Here is an 18,585-nt window from a genome sequence, read left to right as displayed (position 1 = left end):
CAGCTGACTTCTCAGCAGAAACCTTACAGGCTAGAAGAGAATGGCATGATATATTTAAAGTGCTAAAAGGAAAAAACTTACAGCCAAGAATACTCTACCCAGCAAGGTTATCATTCAAAATGGAAGGAGAGATCAAAATTTTCCCAGATAAGCAAAAATTAAAGGAGTTTGTCACAAAGAAACCAGTGGTACAAGAAATGTTAAAGGGACTGATTTAAGGGGAAAAGAGAAGACCACAAATAGGAAAAATTATCTATTTCCATGATTAGAACGTAATGGATACAAATACACAAAAAAGAGGTTAGATATGATATCAAAAACATAAAAGGAGGGAGGAGGGGAGTTAAGAGTACAGCTTTCAGACAGAGGTCAAACTAAAGTGACCATCAATTCTGTATAGAAGAAGAAAGGAACAGAGAAGGACTACTAAAACACTGAGAAAAAAACGTTAAAAATGGCAGTAAGTACATACTTATCAATAGCTACTTTAAACGTCAATGGACTAAATGCTCCAATTAAAAGGCATAGGGTGGCTGACTGGATAAAAAAACAAGACCCATATATATGCTGCATACAAGAGACACACTTCAGACCTAAAGACACTCACAAACTGAAAGTGAAGGGATGGAACAAGATACTCCACGCAAATGGCAATGAAAAGAAAGTTGGGGTAGCAGTACTCATATCAGACAAAATAGACTTTAAAACAAAAACTGTAAAAAGAGACAAAGAAGGGCATTACATAATGATCAAGGGAACAATCCAACAAGAGGATATAACACTTGTAAATATCTACGCACCCAATGTAGGTGCAGCTAAATATATAAAGCAATTATTAACAGACATAAAAACAGAACTAGACAGTAACACAATAATAGTAGGGGACTTTAACACTCCACTTACACCAACGGATAGATGATCCAAACAGAAGATCAATAAGGAAACATTGGCCTTAAACAACACACTAGAACAGATGGACCTACTAGATATATACAGAGCATTCCATCCAAAAACCGAAGAATACACGTTCTTTTCAAATGCACATGGAACATTCTCCAGGATTGATCACATATTAGGCCACAAAACAAGTCTCCATAAATTTAAGAAGATTGAAATAATACCAAGCATCTTTTCTGACCACAATGGTATGAAACTAGAAATCAACTATAGGAAGAAAATCAGAAAAGCCACAAATACGTGGAGATTAAACAAAATGCTACTGAACAACAACTGGGTTAACGAAGAAATCAAAGAAAAAATCAAAAAATGAAAATACGACATGCCAGAATTTATGGGATACAGCAAAAGCGGTTCTAAGAGGGAAGTTTATAGCGATACAGGCCTATCTCAACAAACAAGAAAAATCTCAAATAAACAATCTAACAATGCACCTAAAGGAACTGGAAAAAGAAGAACAAACCAAGCCCAAAATCAGTAGAAGAAGGGAAATAATAAAAATCAGAGCAGAAATAAATGAAATAGAGACCAAAAAAAAATAGGAAAAATTAATAAAACCAAGAGCTGGTTCTTTGAAAAGGTCAACAAAATTGACAAATCTTTAGCTAGACTCACCAAGAAAAAAAGAGAGAAGGCACAAATAAGTAAAATCAGAAATGAAAGAGGAGAGGTTACAACAGACACCTCGGAAATACAAAAGATTATAAGAGAACACTATGAAAAGCTATATGCCAACCAATTCGACAATCTGGAAGAAATGGATAAATTCTTAGAATCATACAACCTTCCAAAACTGGATCAAGAAGAAGTAGAGAATTTGAATAGACCAATCACCAGTAAGGAGATTGAAACAGTAATCACAAACCTCCCCAAAAATAGAAGTCCAGGACCAGACGGCTTCCCTGGTGAATTCTACCAAACATTCAAAGAAGAATTAATACCTATCCTTCTCAAACTCTTCCAAAATATTGAGGAGGAGGGGAAGCTCCCTAACTCATTCTACAAAGCCGACATTACCCTGATACCAAAACCAACAAGGACAACACAAAAAAAGAAAATTACAGGCCAATATCACTGATGAACATTGGTGCAAAAATCCTCAACAAAATACTAGCAAATCGCATACAACAATATTTTAAAAAGATTATACACCATGATCAAGTAGGATTTATTCCAGGGATGCAGGGATGGTTTAACATTCGCAAATCAATCAACGTAATACACAACATTAATAAAATGAAGAATAAAAATCACATGATCATCTCAATAGATGCAGAGAAAGCATTTGACAAGATACAGCATCCATTTATGATAAAAACTCTGAATAAAATGGGTATAGAAGGAAAGTATCTCAACATAATAAAGACCATATATGAGAAACCCACAGCTAATATCATCCTCAATGGTGCAAAACTGAAACCTATCCCTCTAAGACAAGGATGCCCACTGTCACCACTCCTATTTAACATAGTACTGGAAGTCCTAGCCAGAGCAATCAGGCAAGAGAAAGAAATAAAAGGGATCCAAATTGGAAAGGAAGAAGTGAAACTGTCACTATTTGCAGATGACATGATTTTATATATAGAAAACCCTAAAGAATCCACCAGAAAACTTTTAGAAGTAATAAACGAATATGGTAAAGTTGCAGGATACAAAATCAACATACAAAAATCAGTTGCATTTCCGTACACTAACAACGAAGTAGCAGAAAGAGAAATTAAGAATACCATCCCATTTACAATTGCAACAAAAAGAATAAAATACCTAGGAATAAACTTAACCAAAGAGGTGAAAGATCTGTACACCGAAAACTATAAAACATTTCTGAAAGAAATTGAAGAAGACACAAAGAAATGGAAAGATATTCCGTGCTCTTGGATTGGAAGAATTAACATAGTTAAGATGTCCATACTTCCTAAAGCCATCTATAGATTCAATGCAATCCCTATCAAAGTTCCAACAACATTTTTCACAGAAATAGAATAAAGAATCCTAAAATTTATATGGCACAACAAAAGACCCCGAATAGCTAAAGGAATCCTGAGAAAAAAGAACAAAGCTGGAGGTATCACACTCCCTGATTTCAAAATATACTACCAAGCTATAGTAACCAAAACAGCATGGTACTGGCACAAAAACAGACACACAGATCAATGGAATAGAATCGAAAGCCCAGAAATAAACCCACACATCTATGGACAGCTAATCTTTGACAAAGGAGCCAAGAACATACAATGGGGAAAAGAAAGTCTCTTCAACAAATGGTGTTGGGAAAACTGGATAGCCATGTGCAAAAAAATGAAAGTAGACCCTTACCTTACACCATATACAAAAATTAACTCCAAATGGATTAAAGACTGGAATGTAAGACCTGAAACTGTGAAACTTCTAGCAGAAAACATAGGCAGCACGCTCTTCGACATCGGTCTTAGCAACACCTTTTCAAACACCACGTCTGACTGGGCAAGAGAAACAATAGAAAAAATAAACAAATGGGACTACATCAAACTAAAAAGCTTCTGCACAGCAAAGGAAACCATCAACACAACGAAAAGACAACCTAACAATCGGGAGAAGTTATTTGCAAACCATACCATACTTCTGATAAGGGCTTAATCTCCAAAATATATAAAGAACTCATGCATCTCAACAACAAAACAACTAACAACCCAATTAAAAAATGGGCAAAAGACCTGAACAGACATTTCTCCAAAGAAGATATACAGATGGCCAACAGACGCATGAAAAGATGTTGAAAATCACTATCAGGGAAATGCAAATCAAAACTACAATAAGATATCACCTCACGCCCATCAGAATGGCTATAATTAACAAGACAGGAAACAACCTGTGTTGGAGAGGATGTGGAGAGAAGGAAACTCTCATACACTGCTGGTGGGAGTGCAAACTGGTGCAGCCACTATGGAAAACAGTATGGAGATTCCTCAAAAAATCAAGGATAGAACTACCATATGATCCAGCTATTCCACTGCTGGGTATTTATCCAAAGAACTTGAAAACACCAATTTGTAAAGGTACATGCACCCCTGTGTTCATTGCAGCGTTATTCACAATAGCCAAGACTTGGAAGCAACCTAAGTGCCCATCAAGGGACGAATGGATAAAGAAGATGTGGTATATATACACAATGGAATACTACTCAGCCATGAGAAACGATGAAATCCAGCCATTTGTGACAACATGGATGGACATTGAGGTTATAATGCAAAGTGAAATAAGTCAGCGGGAGAAGGTCAAATACCGTATGATTTCCTTCATTAAGTAGTAGATAATAACAACAATAAACAAACACATAGAGACAGAGATTGGATTGGTGGTTACCAGAGAGGAAGGGGGGAGGGAGGAGGGTGAAAGGGATAATTCGGTACATGTGTGTGGTGATGGGTTGTGATTAGTATTTTGGTGGTGAACATGATGTAATCTATGCAGAAATAGAAGTACAATGATGTACACCTGAAATTTTTACAATGTCATAAACCAAAGTTACTGCCATAAACAAAAAATTTAAAAAAAAAAATAAATAAATAAATAAATGGTTAGATATCCATATAGAAAAAAACGAACCTTGACTCTCAACTCACACTAATTCCAAATGGATTGTAGATCTAAATGCTAAAGCATTGAGGATAACAAAGCTGGGAGAAGGAAAGAGGGACTATTTCAAGGCCATGGGGTAGGCAAAAATTTCTGAACTAGGATACAAGAAACAGTAATCATAAAGTACAACAATGATAAATTAGACTACATTAAATTGAGAAATTCTCTTTATCAAAGAACAGCAAAAAAAAAAAATGAAATGGCAGATCACAGACAGAAAAAGATTTTTCCAATATGTATATCCAACAATGGACTTGTATCCAAAATATATAAAGAACTCTTATAGCTCAATAAAGAAAAGGCAAACAATCCAATTTTTAAATGGGCAAAACCTAGAACAGGCACTTCATAAAAGAGGCTGCCCAAATGTCCAGTAAGAACTTGAAAAAAGTGCTCAACATCAATAGCCTGTAGGAAAGTGCAGATTAAAACCACAGTGAAATAGCATGACACATCTGCCAGAATGGCTAACATTTTTTTAAAATGATACCACAGGTCAGAGAGAATATGAAACAACTGGAACTCTCATATACTGCTGTTTGGAACGGCCACTTTGGAAAACTTATTGGCAATATCTACTAAAATTAAACAGGCAAAACCCCTATGACTAGGCAATTCTACTTCTACACATCTTCCCCAAAGACAGGAGTACACGTGTATACTCTAAGACACAGATCAGAATTGTCATAGCACTATTACATATAATAGTCCCCAACTAGAAACAACCCAGATGACTATCAACAGAAAATGGATAAATAACTTACGACATATCTATACTATAGAACGTTTTCCAGCAATAATAAAGAATGAACCACTGGTATATGCAACAATAAGGATAATTTCACAGAAATAACATGGAACTTAAAAAGCTGCCACAAAAGAGTACATTCTATATCCTTCCATTTTATAAAGTTCAAAGAAAGGCAAAACTAATCTGTGATAATAGACTTTTCTTTTTAAAAAGCTCCCAAATGATTCCAATGTGTGTCTAGGTTTGAGGACCGCTTATATGCAGGGGATGTAACTGAGGTCCCAGGAGGCGAAGTGATTTGTCCAAGTTCTCTTGATTCCTAGCTTTGTTTTACTTGTGTGAACAATACTGTCCCTGCAATTAGGGAAAAGATTCTCCAGAACTTGATTATATGTGCTGCACATGGAATCCCAAATTGTAAGCTGCTTATACTGTCCCCAACAAACTCACTCAATGTAGATTCCGTGGCTTGCCTGCGAGATCCCTTTCATTTAAGAGTGAGTAAATATTTCTGTCTCTTTTCTCATGAAAACTTTCTTAGATAATTTCTATTATTTTAAAATGGCAAGTGTCTAAGAGTACCTATAAATAAACATGAAGGAAGTAGTATACATTCCTCTCAGATGTCATTTTACATCTCTACCTAATACCAGTGAAACCAATGTTCTGAGATCCCCAGTGTTCATCATCCAGTTTTGTTTTTTTTGCTTTAACTTTCTGTTCATTTTTAAAATCAGTTCGAAAGATTCTGAAAGGGCTTAAGAAAAGGAGAGTTTCTCTCTCCACTAGGAAATTGAGAAACATAGTTTTTGGTCCATTAAGAAATGCTTAGAATGTTCATTCAGTGCCTTAATTCTACATGACAAGGTGGTAAAGGCAGACAAACGCTCATATTTTCTGCTTTTTCATGAGCAATGTGGAATGCATTCAGATCAATAAAATTCAAGAGTATCACTAACATAAACAAAAGCTGTATTATCACTTTGCTCATCTAGTTATTAGCAAGCATGACAAATAGCTCAATGACGGAAAGTCAATTGACACATTTATGTGTAAAAAGGATTTGAATATTCACAGCTGAAGTTCACAAATGCAGGTACTGATAACCCCTGGAAAACCACAAGACAAAACAGGAAAGAAAAACTAATAAGGGGAGTCACCAATAATAATCAGCTTTATTGCAACAAATTGTATTGGTAGAGATAACGTCTCATTTCTTTTGCTTTTCTAAAATCTTTATTCCCTTTGGAACACCTTCTTCTCCTTCTCCTCCTCCTCTTTCTTCTTTTTCGTCTTCCAGAGTGTTGTCACCTACACAAAATGCTCTCTGGGCCTAGAAATATGTTTTCTTATTAGTTTGTCTGAATTCCAACTCATTATCTATTGTATGAGAGCACTGGTTCTTAACCTGTACCCTTTCTTTATCTTCGAGTGTATCAATGGTGCTAAGCAATAGCTATCCAATGCCGTTTTCTTTATACTTAATATTTCCTTGTACTTCTCAACATGCCCAAGAAATCGCACCTGCTAGTGAATTCCCTTCCACCAGTATGCCATCGTAATTCATGGTCAGAGCCAGAGGCTCTCTGTGCTCCACCCGCCACCACTACTGGAGTCCTCATTGTCAGCTGAGCAGCGACTGATCCACTCCAAGGCCCCATCTTATTGCCTGTGTTCTAGGACCACCTGGTACTATCTCAGATTGGCTTCTCTGGATGCAACAGTCAATTTATATATATATATGTGTGTAAGGGAGGGACAGGGGCAGACTGGGCAAAAGAAAATGTCAAACTGTGATACAGGATGACAAAGCCTCAGCCAATGCCCTGGGGAGTTAGAGCACATACTGTTCATCACCGTGGTGCCCATTGGACCTTTTTTTTTTTGTTTTTTCCCCAAACCCCCAGTAGATAGCTGTATGTCATAGTTGCACATCCTTCTAGTTGCTGTATGTGGGACGCAGCCTCAGCATGGCCTGAGAAGCAGTGCATTGGTGCGCGCCCAGGATCCGAACCCGGGCCGTCAGTAGCGGAGCGCACACACTTAACCGCTAAGCCACCGGGCTGGCCCCTTATTGGACCTTTATACTCCTACCACCATCAGTCACTGGATGCAGGCCTCTGGGAAGGGCGTGCCCTTGAAGGAGGGGGCTGTCTGCAGCTGAGGTGAACCCAGAAGGTGCTGACAGCTTGAGCATCAAGTCCTTCCTGGAAGAGGGATTGTTTCCACCACAGAGATACGTGAGGACAGAATGCAGGTTATGTCAGGTCTGAAAAGGATCCCAGTCCTCCAAAATTACCCCAGATTTCACTTGAAAGACTATAGATTTCACTCAGGCCTGATCTTAATTCACAGCCCAGAATGTGAGCCAAAACTTCCTCGTTTACTTTGGAAAATACTCCAAAATCTCACTGACCTAAATACTTGGTGCACTCTAAGGTCACTAAGAGGGCTTTTTATTTTTTTTTTTATTTATTTTTATTTTTTTATTTTTTGTGAGGAAGACCAGCTTTAAGCTAACATCCGATGCCAATCCTCTTGTCTTTTCCTGAGGAAGACTGGCCCTGGGCTAACATCCGTGCCCATCTTCCTCTACCTTATATGGGACACCACCACAGCTTGGCTTAATAAGCGGTGCGACGGTGCGCGCCCCGGATCCGAACTGGTGAACCCCACGCCGCTGCAGCAGAGCACGCGCACTTAACTGCTGCACCACCGGGTCGGCCCCAAGAGGGCTTTTTAAAATGTCCTTTTGAAAGAGAGTTCTAGTTTGGTTTTCAGGAAAGATTGCATGCGAAAAAATCTTTTGGAGGGAAACGATGTAACTCTAACTAAAAGAGATTTAATATCAGCTGGGGGAGAAGGATTGAGGTACAAGGAGCTCACAGCATCTCACTGAAGTGTGTTTGACCTTAGGCCCTGCTTTAGATATTAATTTCTGAGTTTATTAGGTTCAGCCAGATTCTAGGGGTCTAGGGGCCATTTTCCAAAACCTCATTAGCCTCGTCCTATCTCCCTGACTCCAGACCAGGATCTCATAAATTTGTAATTTAAATTCCACCCTAGGCACTTAAAAGCTTTAACCACTACCATTTAATCCAGTCGACATTTAAAGATTCTTAAATTTGGGAGCATTAATCCCTTTCTGTCTTGAGAGTTTTCTTTGTTCTTGCCTTTCCGCAAAACTGAGCACCATGGTACCACTAAGCTTTCCCTTCCTGAAACATGGGCCATTAACCAGCAGGGCAGCCTAAAACAGAAAGAGGTCCACTAGGCAGAGCATGGATGTTATCTAAGGACACCAGAGCTTCACTGGGAGCTAATTTGAAATCAGTTTCCTATGCATTAAGCTTCACAAGGTCACACTGTGCACTTCTGATATCTGGCCAACAGCAGGAATGCTAAACCATTGTTTTCCATTGCCTTACCAACTGTCAAACCAAATTCCTTTGTTTCTCTAGCGGCCAACAAGAATTGTATCAAATATATTTCTTGTTTTTTCCTTGCAATTTTTTTTAATTGAGGTATAATTGACATACAACATTATATTAGTTTCAGGTGTACAACATAATGATTCAATATTTGTGTATATTGCAAAATGATCACAATAAGTCCAGTTAACATCCATCACCATATACAGTTACAGAATTTTTTTCTCTTGTGATGAGAACTTTTAAGATCTACTCTCTTAGCAACTTTCAAGTATGCAATACAGTATTATTAACGGTAGTCACCATGCTGTACACTACATCCCCATGACTTATTTATTTTATAACTGAAAGTTTGTACCTCAAAATATATCTTTAAATAAAAACAAAAAAGTAGTTTAGTATTATAAATTTAGAACTTTTTGTCACTGATTAATAGCCCACATACTGTGGTTTGATCCTATCAATGATGTAAAAATGGGACATCAACCTTATTGTAAGAGTTTACATTTCATTCAAGAAAGCTATGGAGAGTTTCTTAGGGTCTATGTCTTGCAATGAAAATAAATGTTCTTCTTCAGTACTAAAGGTGTTCTTGGAACTCTTCCCTTTGTTCAGTTAACTTGATTAGGAACAATTCAGACTCGCTGTTTCCTCTTATTAAATTCACATCACCCAAAACTTTCCTTAAACAAAGCAATGTTAACATTATTATGTCCTCAGTCCAACAGAGTAAGTGACAATATCCAAATTCTTCTCACTTTCTCTTATTGCTTCTTCTCCTTTTTTGCCTCCTTAACCAGAGCATAAGCTCCCGCAGAGAAAAAAATCAAGCCTTATTGTTTTCTATTGCCTTCAGTGCCTGGCCTGAGTCCAGTAGGTAAGACAGTCCCGAGAGCCTGGAGGAGTGAGACAATTAAATGCAATTTTACAATTTGGTGGGGATGAAGCTATATCACATATCAGCCTGACGGGCCTATTTAATTAGTTCCAGTGAGAAGGCAGGAGAAGGATGCAGTGTCAATAAAATAGAACTCAGTCAGCAAATGTGACTCATGTCAGCATGTAATTCCCCTTCCTCCTCCTTCCACTGTCGCCATTCAACCATCTTTTCCACACTGATAGTCACAATCTGGCCGTTGTCTCTTCCTACTCTGCCCTCCAGCCAAAGGACTCACGATGATAAAATTGTTAGTAGGGAGAGAATGAAGAAGTGCCTCTTTGCAGCATGACTAGACTTAAGTGCAACATCTCTGTAGGAATCACCTTTATAGGAAGGGATGAAACCATAGACCTCTGAAGCTGGTGGGGGCCTCAGAGTTCTCTAGAACCTGCTACTAAAAATAAGTGTTAGATAGAAATACAGAGTCTCAGGCCCCACTACTTCCTACTGAACCATAGTCTGTGTTTAACAAGACCCTGAAATCATTCACATACACAGTAAAGTTTGAAAAGCAACACTAGAACGTTCTTCTTGATACATAGCCAGAAAACTGAGCCTGAGAGAAGCTAGGTACCTAAACAAAATGTGTTAGTAAAGATTTGCAGATCAATTAATTTATTGACCCTGGAGAAACAATAATATCAAAATGTGTAATAAACATTAGTAAGAGCAGGGCTTTAGCGACTGACAAAAAATTTACCAGTAGTTGAAGGGGAAATCCCATTACATGACAATACATGGGAGTATAACTCAGCAGTTTATTAATATTTCTAAGCACCCTCATAAGGAGTATTCAGTAAATACTTGCATTAAGTGAGATGAAAATATTATTTTTGTTTGTGTGTTTGTTGCTTTGTTTTGTTTTTGCCTGGGCCAGGTCATACAAATGCTAAAAGGCAGACAAAGGTCTTAGTCATTAGGTAAGATTTCTAGGAGTGTCTAGGATTCTTTAGAACAACAATTCTACAGTTGTTACTCCCTTCATCCTTGGAGTTTCTACCTGGTCTGTTATTCCACCTCCAGCCATGTGCAGATCCTTATTTTTTTTAATTACTTGTTAATTAAAGGTAACACACGCTCTACCTGGAGAGTATAGGAAAGTATATCGAAGAATAGAAATTTCCCACAATTCCAACCCAAGAGAAATACAGTTAACGTGTTCAGGCATTTTCTTCCAATTTTTTTATGTAGTTAAAATGATACTATATCTATAATTCAGTATGCTGATTTATTTTAAATTATGAAAAAGAGTGTTCTCATGTTATTACCTGGAACATAATCAAAACTTCCTCTAGTCACACTCTATAATCATAATATAACAAGATTTTTTATAATCATAACATTAATGATTGCATAATATTTTATTGGATACCATAATTTACTTCACCATTCCTTCGTTTTAGGACACTTAAACTATTGGCAGTTTTTCTTTTTAAAGAAAGAGTTGAAAATCATCATTGTGAATAAAATTTTATTCATACTTTGGCATAGAAGCATTACAACACCCTTGATACACACTGCCATACTGAATACCAACTCTGATCAAATCATCAGAACCTCACAGATGCTTAAGGTATTTACTAATTTGATTAGGGAAAATAAAATGTCATTGTTTAAGCAGAAAAATTTTAATTTATGTTGTATTTGTTCTTCTGTGAATAATTTATTTTTCCAATGCTCATTCATCTACTGAAGTTCACGGCATTTTTCTCATTGATTTGTATGTGATATTTATAGTTATAAATATTGTCTTTATTTGAATCTATGTTGCAAATGTTTTGTTTAAATTGTAGACATTTTAGGGTAGAGAGATTTTTTAAGAAAAAATTTATATAGTCAAATCTATCTGTTACTAAATCTTTTGTTTGCTTCCAGGCTTAGAAAATATTCTTCTACTCAGAGATACACTACGTATTTCTATTGTTGTCTAGCTATTTTCTGTCTTAACTTTTAGATTCAGCTGTTAGTCCATCTGGAATTGATTTTGGTGTATGGTATGAGATGAGAATATAAAGGAATTTACCCAAATTATGAACTAATTGTTTCAATAAAATTTACTGAATTTTTTTCCTTTCTACTCAATTATTATACCTCATACACAGACACATGCACACAGTCACACAAATTTATATATAACATGGTCTGGTCTGTCTGTTTCTGGGCTATCTATTCTTGAGTGCGCAACAGTTTTTATTATTGTAGCTTTATGATATGTTCACATACATAACTGGCAACTCTTGCTATTTTTCAGTTTTCCTATATATTTTCCAGTTTTGACTATTTAATTGTTAATTTCTAATATTCTATTATGGTGAGAGAATTTGATGGCTATTGCACTGATTTTTTGGAATTTATTGGAATTTCTTCTTCCCTGTACAGGGCCAATTTTTGTAAATATTCAATGTGAGCTTGAAAAGAATGTGTATTGTCTGATTGGAAGGTACATGGTTCTATATATATCCATTAAATCAAGCTTGTTGTTTCACCATTAAGATCTTCCATATCCTTTCTAATTTTATATAATTTTATATAATTGCTTGATCTACGAATTTTTGAAAGCTGTGTTAAATCATCCACTATGGTTGTGGTCTTGCCAAATTTGCTTAGTATTTTCTTAGTTTTTGTTTTACATATTTCATGGCTATGTGGTTAAGTACTTACAAGTTTAATGATTTATGTTCTTGATGGATTCTTCTTTGTATCGTTATGCCATGCCTCTTGATCTCTATTAATACTTTGGTTCAAATTTTATTTGTAACATTGATATTGCTACTAAAGTAGTAATATTGTGTGTATTTTTCCCATCCTATGATCTTCAACTTTTCTGTATGCTTTTGTTTAAATTGTGTCAATTGAAAATAGTATATTGCTGGGCCGGCTCCGTGGCTTAGCGGTTAAGTGCGCGCGCTCTGATGCTGGCGGCCCGGGTTCGGATCCCGGGAGCGCCCTGAGGCACCACTTCTCCATCCAACGCGAGGCCGAGTCCCACGTACAGCAACTAGAAGGATGTGAACCTATGACATACAACTATCTACTGGGGCTTTGGGGGGAAAAAAATGAATAAATAAAATCTTTAAAAAAAAAAAAAGAAAATAGTATATTGCTGGATTTAAGAATCTAATTAAATAATTATTTTTTCTTTTAATTTATGAGTTTAATCCATTGGTATTTGTTTTAATTATTGATATATTTGGACTTATTTATACATCTTATTTGGGGCTTTCTTTGTATCATCCTTTTTATTTCCTTCTTTTAGTACTTTTTTTTTAATTGATATTTTTCACATTTTCCCCTTTTTCTCCTCTGCTGATTTGGAAGCTATAGATTGTATTTTTACCTTTTTGGTGGTTACTCTTAAATGTTTATATATATGTAAATATTTCCAACAAAGTCTACTTTTTCCAGTATTTCTATTTTCCTCTCAAATATAAGGAACTTATTGCAATTTACCTATTCAGCTACCCCACCTACAATCCTGTTAATGTTATCTAGACTTTTATTTTTTCTTCTTAAATGCAAAAATTATTATGTTTAATAGGTCCTTTTATTATTTTATGAGCTCACAATTGTTTCCTGGATTCCATGCCTCCATTCTCCCTCAGTGTTATTAATACTTTTATAATTTAGGAAGACTCTGTCGGGAGTAAACTCTTTTTCTGAGTATGTCTGACTTCCTTCTTTTAGTTTTATCCCACTTTTTTATAATAGTCTTGCCACATACACAATTTTAATTTGGCAGGTATGTTTCTTCAGCACTTTAAAGATATTATACTGTTTTCTAGCATCCATGGTTGCTGAGAAAAAGTTAGTTGCCAGTTTCAAAGTATTTCCTTTCAATATAATTTACCTTTTTTCCTTGGTAGCTTTAATAATTTTATTTTTTCTTTAACGTTCTGCAGTTTCACCCTGATCTTGCTTTGAATTTATGGATCCTGTTTGATACTCATAGTGTACTTTTGTTATGAGAGCACATATCTTTTTTCAGTTCAGCTATTATTTCTTCAGATGTTATTTTTCCTCCATTCTCCTCTTCTGGAACTTCTATTAGACATGTGTTAGAGCTGCTATACATGTTTTATGTGTCTCAACTGCTCTTTCATATATCTTCTCTCTTTATTACTGTAAGCAAACTCTTTGGTACTGTCTTTCAATTTGATAATTCTCTCTTTGACTAGGTCCAATCTAGAGTATACGTTATTTTTAGAGTTTTTAATTTCAATGACTATCTTTTATTTTCATAATTTTTAAATGTTGATTTTCTCATGTCCATTTTTTTTTGCCTTTTTATATTCTTTTTTGCTGTTGTGATTTTCATTCCTTCATTTACATACATTCTACATGAATTTATTTTAAATTTTTTGTCTAACTGATGTATAATACTCTTTTAATTTGAGGTCAATCCATGTCCCATAGTTGATTTTGCTAGGTGGACTTCTGAGATTAAATTTCTTCACACACTATAGAACTTTGGTCATATTTTTTGAAATTAAATTTCCTCATCTCATGTATGGTAAAATTTTGGTTTGTAGGCTCATTTTGTATGCAAACTTTTTGTTTTTTGTTTTGTTTTATTTTCTCATTCTTTCCTTTTAGCTATTTACTTGCTTTTTATATTACATTTTATCTAGAATTTTTATATTTTTGAAATGAATGATATGGGGAAATAGGTCCTCATTAGTTAATTCTGTCAATGTCTTCTGTTTATCTATGTTAATATCAGTGTAAATTCTTCCAAATGTCACTGAGATTGTGTTTAGGCATGTTAAAACTTTAATTTGGGAAGAAGTGATATCCTGTTTAGACTTCTCACCAAGGAACATGGATTGTGTGAATTTCCATTTAATGAGGTTCTCTTTTCCATCTCTCAGTAAACTTTCCTACTCTAATGCCTTGTGGAATAGTTAAATCCATAATAGTCAAAACAGAGTTCTTGATCAATATTACTAACTTAAAATTCCAAGAATGTAGCCATAACTCAGGAACGTTCAGACCTGATGTGATACTTCTCTTCAGCCCCTACAAGTTCTCTTCCATCCATCAATGCCACTATTTATTTGTTTCTTGCCGTCAAAGGACGCCATGAGTAGTGCCTCAGGCTCTGTAAGGACATGAGTGCATTTCTCTCCCTGGAATTGCTGGCTATTTTGATAATTTAGACCTACATCTTCTTGGACTAGTTTCCTGCAGTCATCTGTTTCCTTTTTTAAGGACAATGTCAAGGCCTAAGGCCAGAAACACATGGCTATCAGCCAAGAACAGAATTGGTCTATAGGGTAGAGCAGCAGCAGTTGTTGCTGGAAAGCATGTATGGGTGTGAGTTTGTGTGTCTTTGTGTATTCTAAGGACACCTGCTTATAAGTCTTTGTAGAAAGAAATCTTTTCTCATAATTGTCAAGCTCTACTACCCCTACTTTGCATTTTGTTGATTATGAAGTATTTGTTCTGAATGCTACTTATCTGGCTGAGGGAGGGAACTGTAGCAATCTAATACATAAATCTGCCATTATGTTCATGTTTAATTCATTTAAATTTGACTATGTGTTTATTCAACAATGGCAGCTTTCACATGTGTTTGGGTACTAGCATACTGTACGCTTGAACATAATTAGCTCTTTTCATTTTAATTTACTTATGTTTTCTGTCTTCAAAAGAAATGTCACTTGGCCTACCACTCACCAAGAAAAAAATAGATGTAAATATGAATAATTTCTTCTGAGATTTGCCAAAAGAAAATTTTTACAAAATGGAATAATTTCTGCACTCTTTCTTGAAATGACAAATAATATATACCCATATGTGATATACATATGCATACATATATAATATTTTCTTTCAAAATAAAGATTCTAAAGTTTAAACTGAATCAAAGTTTCAAGATCTACAAAATTCTTAATGACAACAATAACAACAAAAACCAAACCAAACCAAAACACAATCTCATTAGACAAGAAGGACAAAGCCAAATTGTCTTGAAATGAAATGTGTCCTGCCTGGGTCATCCCTTTTGGAGCCACAAAATCAACTTGCCACAAGATAAAATAATTTCAATCAAGCATTTTTAATTAAACTAGTTTACTACAGCACCCCATTATCCTAATTAAAGAACTAAGCACAGTATTTCTAGACACTTTTTAAGAACTTCAAAAATAGATACCAATGATTACACCTAAAATTCCACAATAAAACAAAAATCCTAAGATCCAATATGTTAAAATGAGTTATTATAAGAAGGAACTTTTGAAATGTTAGTCGTTCCTCACTGATTACACTGTGCAACACTTCAAGGGTCATGAGAAGACAAACCAAAAGAGATTCAGAACATTCCTTTGGCCGAATTATGTCCTTGTAGTTTGCCACAAATCATTCAATTAAAACAAAAAGCCTTGAATGATTACAATAATAACCTGAATTTTTGACTCTGTTTATACCATTACTGGGAAGAAATGAATGCTGTCCTATGAAAATCATGGGAATCAATAGTAAGCTACTACATTAGAAATTTTTGAGACTAGATCTTTAATAATCAATCAGAAAAGTCCTAGTTCAGAAAGCAGCTTTCCAAGAATAAAAAGAATCCACTTTAAAATATGTCTTAAGTATATCTCTCATTCTCAGAGACCAGAGACTATGTGAGTTCAAAGCTATTTCTCTAGGTTCTGCAATGTTCCTTCAACATTCCTTTTGAGGATTTAAATGGATTTAATTTTTACTGGAATGAAATTTAATAAAACTGTTCCTCATTGCAAAATGTCAGTGATTGGAATAGTTACTGTAACACAAAATCTTTCAGCTTTTCATCCAGCTTTCTACTACTAAAGGATTTGAGAGTAGCACATTTTCAAGTTACCCCTTTCATCCTTAAATATCAGCTTTCTTCATTTCAGTTTGTCATTCTGACATCTTATCCAGCCCTTTCTCATTCGTAATCATAGCATCCCAGTTAATTATAAACATGATGCAAAAGAGAAGTAACAAATATGTTCTGTATGTTCAAGAAACCATGCCAAGTTGTGGATTTTTTGAGAGGACAATTTGAGTTATTGACTTTCAGGATTGCTAACAGACATTTAGTCAAACTCTTACCTCCTGTGTAATATCCCTAAAAGATTGTGTACATCATCTAGCTAAACCAGTCTAATTCCAAAGAATTCCTCATCTTTCATAATAGACCATTTTGTTTTGAATAGTACCAAAGTGTATTATAAATAACCTTAGTTCCATAAACCTAGAACTGCATTCCTGTAATGTCCACTGTCAGGCACTCATTGGATTTACATAAAGCCTATTCTATCTTCTCCAATACAGCACTTAACATTTTTGAATCTAACTATGATATCTACCCATCCCCATGTTGCCTTCCCCTTTCCAAGTTAAACATTGGCACATTCTTCAATTTCATTCCCTCACCCTTTCGTATCTGAATGTACTCCAATTTGCCTATATCTCTCTTAAAATGTGGCTTCCAGAACAAAATAAGTTTCAAACGTAGTCTGATCAATGACAACTGGGATGGGGCTACCTGTTGTAAATCCCGTTCTTGTGGTTTTGCTCTTTAATATGGAGCTTGCTTTTGGGGGAGTGATATCAAATTGTTGCTTCATTTTGAGTTTACAGTTAATTAAATTCCCTGGGGCTTTTTATCTGATGTATTGTCAAGTCAGTCTCTCTAATCTAATTTTTTGGGGGGACATAATGAGGAAATTTTCATTGTTTTCTTTTGAATTAAAATTAACCACCAAAAAATAGATTCAGAAAAATACTCAAATACCCACAATTCCACTAATCTAAGCAGTCAAGTCAACTATTTAAAATTTTCCCTTAAGTCTTCCCTATATGCTTAGTAATCGTATCATTGGTACCATTTTGAATTGTTATTTCATCTTACATTATGTCATAAGTTTGTTTCCATATTTCTGCATGAACTCTAAAATTTTCATCTTTTTTAAATCTTCTGCAAAATTTTCCATCAAGTTGATATATTACTTTCATTAAGCACTTCCGGTTTTTATTATTATAAATAATCCTATTTGTTTCCTTGGAATAACTCCCAGGATTATAAGGTTAGGTGAACCCTTCTATGAATCTACAGTACTATTGCCAAACTGCTTCCAAAATGTAAGGAGATGTTTGTGCTAGGTTTCCCCTAAATCCCCAGAAATGACCATCCCAAGGACTACCCTCTATGCATTTACGGATATCTTTGTTTCCCTCAGATTATTGGATAGATATGACAGATATTGGGTTGAATTTCTTAATGTTAGAGAATGGAGAGCAGTTATTATCCTTTTCTACTTCGTGCCAGATTTGCTAGCAATGCTATGCAAGCAACTGCCGCAAACTGGCCTCAGCTTACCTTTCCCAGATCATTTCTTACTACCCTTTTCTCCTCCTCCAGGCAGAGTTAGAGTTAACACACACTTCTACATGTGTGTTCCACTAGCCTTTTGTACATGTGCATGAGTAAGAGATCATGAGTAAACATGAGTAAGACATACATTTCATCCCATTGTTTCATAATCAGCATCTACGTTTGTCTTTCATCTAGACTGTGAGGTTTTAAGGGAAGGATGAAGTCTTCATTTTTCTATCATCAGTACCTACAAGTGTACCTAACATAAAGAGTAAGTGTTTCATGACAGAATAGAAAAACATGCTCATTCCATCTTGTCTACAATGGTATTACCATTATAATGGTACCTGGTTATTTTTTTTAAGATGCATTCCTTTGATTATTATTAATATTGGGTATTTTTCCATGTTTATTCAATCATTGAATCATCTGTTTTGTGATTGTCTGTATTCTTTGCCCATTTATATGTTGAGATAGGCCTTCATATTTCCCTTATCAATCTGAATATTCATTTTCATTTAGCAAATGCTGATGTAGC

Source organism: Ceratotherium simum, chromosome 19 (genome assembly GCF_057802395.1).
Source record: "Ceratotherium simum simum isolate JZ-2026a chromosome 19, ASM5780239v1, whole genome shotgun sequence".
Lineage (NCBI taxonomy): Eukaryota > Metazoa > Chordata > Mammalia > Perissodactyla > Rhinocerotidae > Ceratotherium > Ceratotherium simum.
The sequence above is the reverse complement of the archived record's forward strand: the minus strand, read 5'-3'. Positions refer to the sequence as shown.